Source organism: Syngnathus floridae, chromosome 13, assembly GCF_059516105.1.
Source record: "Syngnathus floridae isolate MCC-2025c chromosome 13, RoL_Sflo_1.0, whole genome shotgun sequence".
In the NCBI taxonomy this organism is placed as follows: Eukaryota; Metazoa; Chordata; class Actinopteri; order Syngnathiformes; family Syngnathidae; genus Syngnathus; species Syngnathus floridae.
The window spans coordinates 9,698,284-9,705,895 of NC_142425.1; positions in this window are offsets into that span (position 1 = coordinate 9,698,284).

A 7,612-nucleotide genomic window follows, 5' to 3' on the forward strand; every position below is an offset into this window, starting at 1 on the left:
GCAGCCTGAGGGCAAAAAAAAAAAAAAAAAAGAAAAAAAAAGCTAGAGGAGGGAAGTTCAGACAGCGCCTCTTTTGTTTTCCGTTTATAAACACAACAGCATGGTGGTCACAAAGAGTGTACATATTTTTCAGACCACCTCCGAGGTTTGGTGTGAGAATGCAACAGTGGGTATACATGACCCGACAAAGGTGCAAAATAATCTTAACCGCCTCTATTAGTGCGTGCAGTCATACTTATCCTACAAAGTCCTAAAAAAATAAAAAATTAATGAACCCCAAAAAGTTAAGTTTTTTAATAATAACAAAATTCTACTTTATAAACAGCTTTTTGAAGTATAATCCCCAAATTATTTTTATCAAAATAAAATGTTCGAATGTTCAAAATATTCAATTAACATCCCCAAATAGTCACATTTCTACAAAAAAGTGGGGGCCGAGGGTGCGATTAGCCGACTAATCAATCGAATAATCGGTAGAATAATTGATTCTAAGAAGTTTTGTAAGTAACAAAACTTACTGAACATCCAACAATTTCTCATTTTTTTAAAGTATTGCCTCAAAACTCCCCAGTCTTCTACAGTTTACCTATTAATCCATTTTTTTTTTTATCGAGTAACTCACATTTAAGACGTGTGTTGTGAGAATACAATGATGAATATGACCCAACATATGCAAATTTTGCTTAACCGCCTCACATTGTTGTCTGTTTGCACAGCGAAGAGGATGAGAGAGAGAGGGGAGGAGGGGGGGGGGGGGGGGGATTTGCTGTCAATAGGACATATAGGTAAATAATCCATTGGCTGTCCCCTGGGTGAAGGCATAGCACATTAATTAGCCCCGTGGACAGACTTAGGAATGTAATGGGGTTACTGCAAGGAACAAGTGCACATATGGGTCATAAATACCTCCACAAACACGCCACACGCACACAAAGAAGAAGACAGGCGCTCACATGCATCAGAAAATAATCCAGGCTACCACAAAAAAAAGGGCATCTGTACTTTATCTAACACCTCTTTCTGAAAGATCTTCATCAACAAGATTAGCCATCAAAACACGACATCTGCTCAGGGGAAAGATGGATTTTTTTTTTTTTTTTTTCCCGGAGGGGAATTGCTGCCATTCTCACTTTTTCCAGCGGACGTTGCCTGGTTTCTTCGAGTAAGAATAGCGGCCGTTGTCAGTATTAGCAATGAGGCTTGTAAGCCCTCCAAGTAGTTTGTAGTAACAGCTGGGTCTGACATGGAGAGCATACACAAGGGCAGCCAGGATGAGGAACATGGAGGAGGAAGGGAGGGGGCAAAAAAAAAAGAAGAATTTGACACACACACATGCACACACACGCAAAACAAAGATGCTGCTCATCTTCAATAGACACATGGGGCGAAGACTATAAAAGCAAAGTGACATATGAATTCAAGAGAATGAATGAGTTTCTTGAATGCAGCCATGATCAGATATGGTAATAATGGGAGCTGCAAGCAGTGATGACTAAGCCATCGTGCCTTTTTTTAATTTTTCTATTTAGAATGTTCAAAATGATGAAACACTGATGCTGTGTTCTGCCCACAAGAGACAAAAAGAAAAATAATTGCAAAAGTCTTTTGAGAAAACATTGCTTCCCATTGGAGCTCGTTTCCCCCCGAAATTCTACTTCTTAAAAAAAAACGATGAATAATTTTACAATATATATAATGAATAATATACGTACTGCAAGTGTCACCATTTTTGTCAGGTATCACAACTAAAGTGGGCCCGAGCGAGCGCCTGGTGACCTCCTCTATAAGCAGATTAAAAAAAACAAAAACCCCGTTGTTTCATCTTCTACAGGCTAACCTGCCACATGACAACGTCAAAAAGCTTTGCAGTGTTGTTAGACGAGACAAAGCAAAGGAAAAAGTCATTTAATCCCCAAGCATAATGGCGGCGCAGTGGCCGATTAAAAGCTCAATAGGGAGCAACTCTGTGATCCTGCGTCGTGCTTTTATATATGTGTAATTAACAACAGATGCGCTAGGCAAATTAGCATACGTTTGGCAGGCCAGTCATATATTTGTGCATATTTGATGAAATATTTATGGATGTAAAATATTTTCAATTAGGGCCACATCAGAAGTAGCAGCGGTGTGAGAAGATGGCGTGCAAATGGATTCATCCGCTACGCTATGCGTTTGTTTTCTCTTAATTATGTGCGCCGCTCAAATGAAATCCAATAAAACGCAAGACCTTTTAAAGTAACCAAAAGACAATTTTCTACTAATTAATGCACATTATGTAACAAGTTCTACTAAGTAAACAATTTGTTTTCAAGTGACCCCCAAATATAAACATTTTCTAATAATTAATCTTGCCCTATTTTGTATAAAGTATACCTCAATAAAAAAATCTAAAAAATGAATTGGCATTGGAGTAAGTCCTCCTCGGCACTAGTTGGCGCTATACCACGGGAGTTTGGCACAATCATTTGAGAAAAGGTGTTTTTTCTAATTTTTTATGTCATTGTGTTAAGTAAAATGTTATATATCAAAAGTACTAGAGGTATAAGTACTCTGTATCAATCAGTACTCAAGTTGAACATCCCTAGAAGTAACACATACTTTTGTTTTTACTACTTATGGTGCACTTTTTGTGCAAAAAAATTTGTTTTTTTACTGATTGTTGAGTACTTTTGCACAAAATCTTACTATTTAAACAAATTCCTACCAACTAAACACTTTGCGAGTCCCCACAAGGTGCCAGTTGTTAATACCACTGCCTTTTGTCATATAAACTTTTCCTACAAAGCTTGTTATTGTCTGCTTTCTGCCGGCTGCGTCTGGCGCTAGCTTCCTGCCTTCATGTTCCACACGTTTGAAGCGGCCAAGCCACATCGCCGGCTCTCATCTCACACAAGGATAAACACGGCACGTAGGCAACGGCCCACAAAAAGGCACAGTGAAGGCAAGCGGCTCACCTCGTTCCACTCCGAGCCCCTCGCAGCGTGTAATAGTAGAGGCTTAAAAAAAAAAAAAAGGCCTCGAGTGGGGGAAGGGCAAAAGGCACGCAGGTTTGTGATCAGGCTAGCGGAAAGAAGGAGGAGAAGAAAAAAAAAAAACTAGGCCAAGAGTTTGAAGCGTCACTCCACAGTGGATGCAATTTTTTTTTTTTTATTAGTGTGCCACTACACGTGTATTTATTTACAGGGTGGAGAGATGTGATTTATGACCCTTCCACTGGAAGCTGTCGCCCAGTCGGAGTTGGAGACTGGAGGTAGAGAAGCGGATGGATTGATAGTGTTGGCTCGATGCCCGCGCTCCAAGTCTATCTGTGTTGAAGGGGAGGGGACTGATGGTGGTGGGGGGGATCTATCTGTTGTGCTCATGATAAACCAAGCCTTACCCGCCCCAGCTCAACCCCCCCCCCCCTTCATGGCAACAAAACAGCCCAACTCAGGGTGTGTTTCCACAACAACAGATGAGTAATAACTGTGATGTTTTTCCTTTTGTGTTTTTGGTTAAAGTGAAGTCAAAGTGATACCAGGCCACTGTGACTTACTAAATCGATTGGAAATGGTGTAATGTGCATGCCAGGCCAGTAGGTGGCGATACCAATGCACATGTACACTGAATTATTAATCATGTATAGTCCCTCTCTATAGTTCAGTTCAGTATGATTCAGATTGTTTCAGTTTGATCAAGCACGAAATCCTACGATATAAAAAAACATTTGACTAATTAGACAAAAAACACATTAAAGCAATGTAACCAGAAAATGTCACTTTTCCACTTCTAATTATTCTTTTTTTCCAAGTAATCCCTCCAAATAAGTCAATGTTACATAAATTATGATATATTTGTTCATCATGCTCAATGATCACCCTCCTTCCTATTTGTCATTATTTATTTTCAGATATATGGCCGAGAACTTCTTCAGTGACAAATATTTTCAAAACGTTAATCAAGGTACGGGGCGGTCCTATTGACTCTCCCACAGAGTTCCGTTATCCCCTGGAAGCAAAACAACCCCGCTTGTTTGTGGAAAAAGCGAGGACGCCGTATCTCGTCCCATTCAAGTATTCAAAACAAAGTCAGGCCGCCATGGCAAACGGGGCGGGGGGAAATGCACGGTTCTCTCCCCGCCTTATCCACGCTGCAATTCCCACTGAGCCGCACAGTGAGAAAGAAAATGAGTTTGAGAGATTGTCCCTGACATTAATCCGCCGCAAACGCTGCACTTCCACACAGGACGCGGCGCACACTGGCAAAGACAAAGCAAATCAACAATCTATTTAGCTAGGGAAAAAGTGCATCAACAATCTCTGTGGCTTCTGTCTGCTCTCATCTGACAATTGCTTTCGCATGGCTCCCTTTTTCCTCTGAGCTCATTTGAAGAGATACCCGCAACCGTCTTGCCTTTCACCACTCCCATCTTTGATTGTCATTCAAATTCAATCTTCATTAATAATAATAAAACCTCCTAAAATAGGTGAAATTTAAAAGTAATTTCATTTTTTGTAGAAAAAATTGTAGAGAACTCTTTGTTCTCAAATATTTTACTGGGGACATTATATTATGCCATTATTGACTTATAGAAACCAGTCAAGGGGCCTCAGAGTCCATTGTTCTTCACACTATTAACATAATCAATAAAAGGTTGCAATTGGTTGAGACTTGGGGGATTATTCGACGCATTTTTGCAACGCTTAAAACCCTTGAACGATTCTACGATGGGTATTATGAAAAGCTTAGGAATAAAATGTTGATTTATTTAGCTAGTTAGTTGTGTAGCTAATTTACAAATTAAACAATCGTACTTAACAGAATAGGTTGAAAAATACAGATGGCACACTACAGCCCTAAAAGTCTTTTTTTTTTTAAATAATTCTATACTTTTTTAAATCCTTTTCGGGATTTTGTAAAAAAGGTCAATTGATCCAAAAAGAAGTCCTCCCACAAAATTAATACAATAATCAATACAAGGTTGCTTCCGAGGTAAAATGGAGCAAACTGCAAGCGTCTGAAAATAGTGCTGTGCTCTTGTGTGCACGATAACAATCAGATCAGAAGCACAATTGACTCTTAATCAATTGAAGTGGGCATGTCATGTCAGGGCTGCCTGGGAGCAGAGGGCGCTTGGGTAGTGTGTGTGTGCGTGTGTGTGTGTGAGTCGGATAGATGGATAGATGCGAGGCCTAGTGGGGGAGGGCAAGCAAGCAGAGATTGTTGGTGTCGTGGGAGCAGCGCAACAACAACAATAACAGCAGTGTTGCGTGTGTGTGTGCGTGCGTGTGTGTGTATGAATGACACAGGCAGTGTGTTGGAGTGGAAGTGGGTCGCGTTATTACGACTCCCAGTGTAGTGGTGGAAAGACTTTGCCTTTACTTACACAATGAAGTTTTTTTTAGGTCAGTTTTAAATAATTTTGGGGGCCTTTTTATTCAAGAATGTTATCGGTATTGAACAGCTTATATTGAAGTGAAACGCAGTTCAGTTGTATTTAACTTGGATAGATTTAGAAGTTTAATTTAGCTATATTTAATCACATTGAGCAGAATTCCACAATGGATTATATTAATAATGAAACCCAAGTTTGTTTTTTTGATGATTACTTTGGCCGACTACAGTAATCTATTTGAATATAATGAATAGATGCTGCTGTTTTGGTTAGCAAGAGTTCAAAAGCACTCAATTTAAGTTTTGAATTTGTGTCTACAAAGTCAGATACATATGCGGACCAGTATTTTTGAGGCATCCGTGTGCGGGACGAGTTTGTGTGAGAAAATAAAGTGTTATTATCCACATGCCAAACTGATTAATGACATTGCATTCATTAGCAATGACTCAAGAGAAGTAGTTTTCTATTTTTTTCTTCAGATCATTGATCAAACATGATATTCTTTAAACTCGCTGATTGGTGATCAGCTCCAAAATTCTTAGTTCAGAAGGATTTATGGAAGAGCTACAAGATCGATTGTGTTGGAATTTTTGACCCCTCCTGTATTCGTATCTAATCAAAAATAGTTTGGGACAAAAATCTTCCCTTTTTCTATCGTTATTGTTGTTTTCCCCATTTTGTCTTCTTCTGGTGATTTTCCTCCTTTTTCCCCTCCCCCCTTCTTTGCAGATTAGAATTCATTAGCAATCAAAGAGCCTCCAGAGAGCGCCGGCTCTTAATTACCTTCTCATTTGCATTTTTGCATATTAATGACTGCAGGCTTCCCCCCCCACCCCCCATTTTTTGCCGCAGTGGTTTAAAGGCACCTCGGTGCTCTTGTTCTCTGGGGATGAAGAGGAGGAGGAAGAGGAGGAAGAGATTGGCCGGAGGCTAGGCTGCAAGCCTGGACTCGGCCCACCAACAACTCCCCCCCTCCTCCCTCCACACACACACACATGGCCCTTCCTGGAGGGAGCTGGACCAGTCGAGGATAGGGTTGGCTTGAGGCGTACGGAGTAGGTGGTGTAATGAAGGGGGAGATTTTTTTTTTAGGGGTTAAAGTTCAATGTCCCTTATCAACATAAGAAAGAACACATGTCTTGCTCACTGCCTAATTATTGTCATATTGAGCCATTTAAGCACCTGATGTGAACAAAACAGAGCCCGAGAGAAAGTGCTAGTTTGGAGGGGGAACGCAAAAACAGAGGGGATTCTTTATATCCCCCCGGGAAAGGTGTACGCTGCTGAAAATGAGGCTACTGTGTGTGCATATGTGTGTGTTTCTACATTATTGCCTCCGAGTGTTCACTGTGGGGGCAGTGAGAGGCTCATTTGGCTTAATGATGCCGCTCTGCCTGCATAGCAAGTGACGTGACGCACTTGAATGTAGGAACACTCAAAAAGAAGCCCCCTTCATGCATGGCGGTGGGCCGCTTTAGTATGTTTGGAGTGAGCGTAGACACGTGTTTTAAAAGGTAGATCACAAACATATAATAATTAATGAGCTGGAGCCGACCACACATCTGGACAACAGGTTCAAACGCCAGCCAATAAACTAGCTACTTTGGATGTGTGTGTCTAGAGTCGTCACTTCCTGCCTCACAAGGATTGTCAGATGGCTGAATTATTTTTTTTAAAACAAGTAATTACATTTTCAATCTTTACCTTACAAAAAAAAGCCCCAAATTTGAGAATAATCATATTTTTTTAAAAATAGTCAATGCTTTGAGAATAGTGGTGACGTGACGAGAACAAATGTTCATTCCAAAAAAGGTAATAAATGGATTGAGTTAAAAAAAAGAAAAAATATACAACAAGCAAGAACTATGACGCAAACATAAATAAAAAAATAAAATCACAGAGTATAATAAAACTGAAATATTACACAAAAGCGCTACAATCCTACCAAAGCAAACTGGTAATGTTATGATAAAATGTCATAAGAATTGGGTTTTTTTTTTTTTAGAGGGGTGGATAATAGTGTGTGATTTCAACGTAATCCTGCAAACAAACAAACAGCTGTCAAAACAAAACCTCCTGCCGTTTTTGTGCTTGGCGAACGTAAAACAAAACAAAACAGCCAAACAAGTACTTTATTGTACCTTTCAGGGTGTGATTGCTTGCCACCAAAGGTGCCGTTTTTTGACCCCAGCTTTGAGTACACTAATGTGGTGTCATTAATGTCGCGGGAAGTGGTGC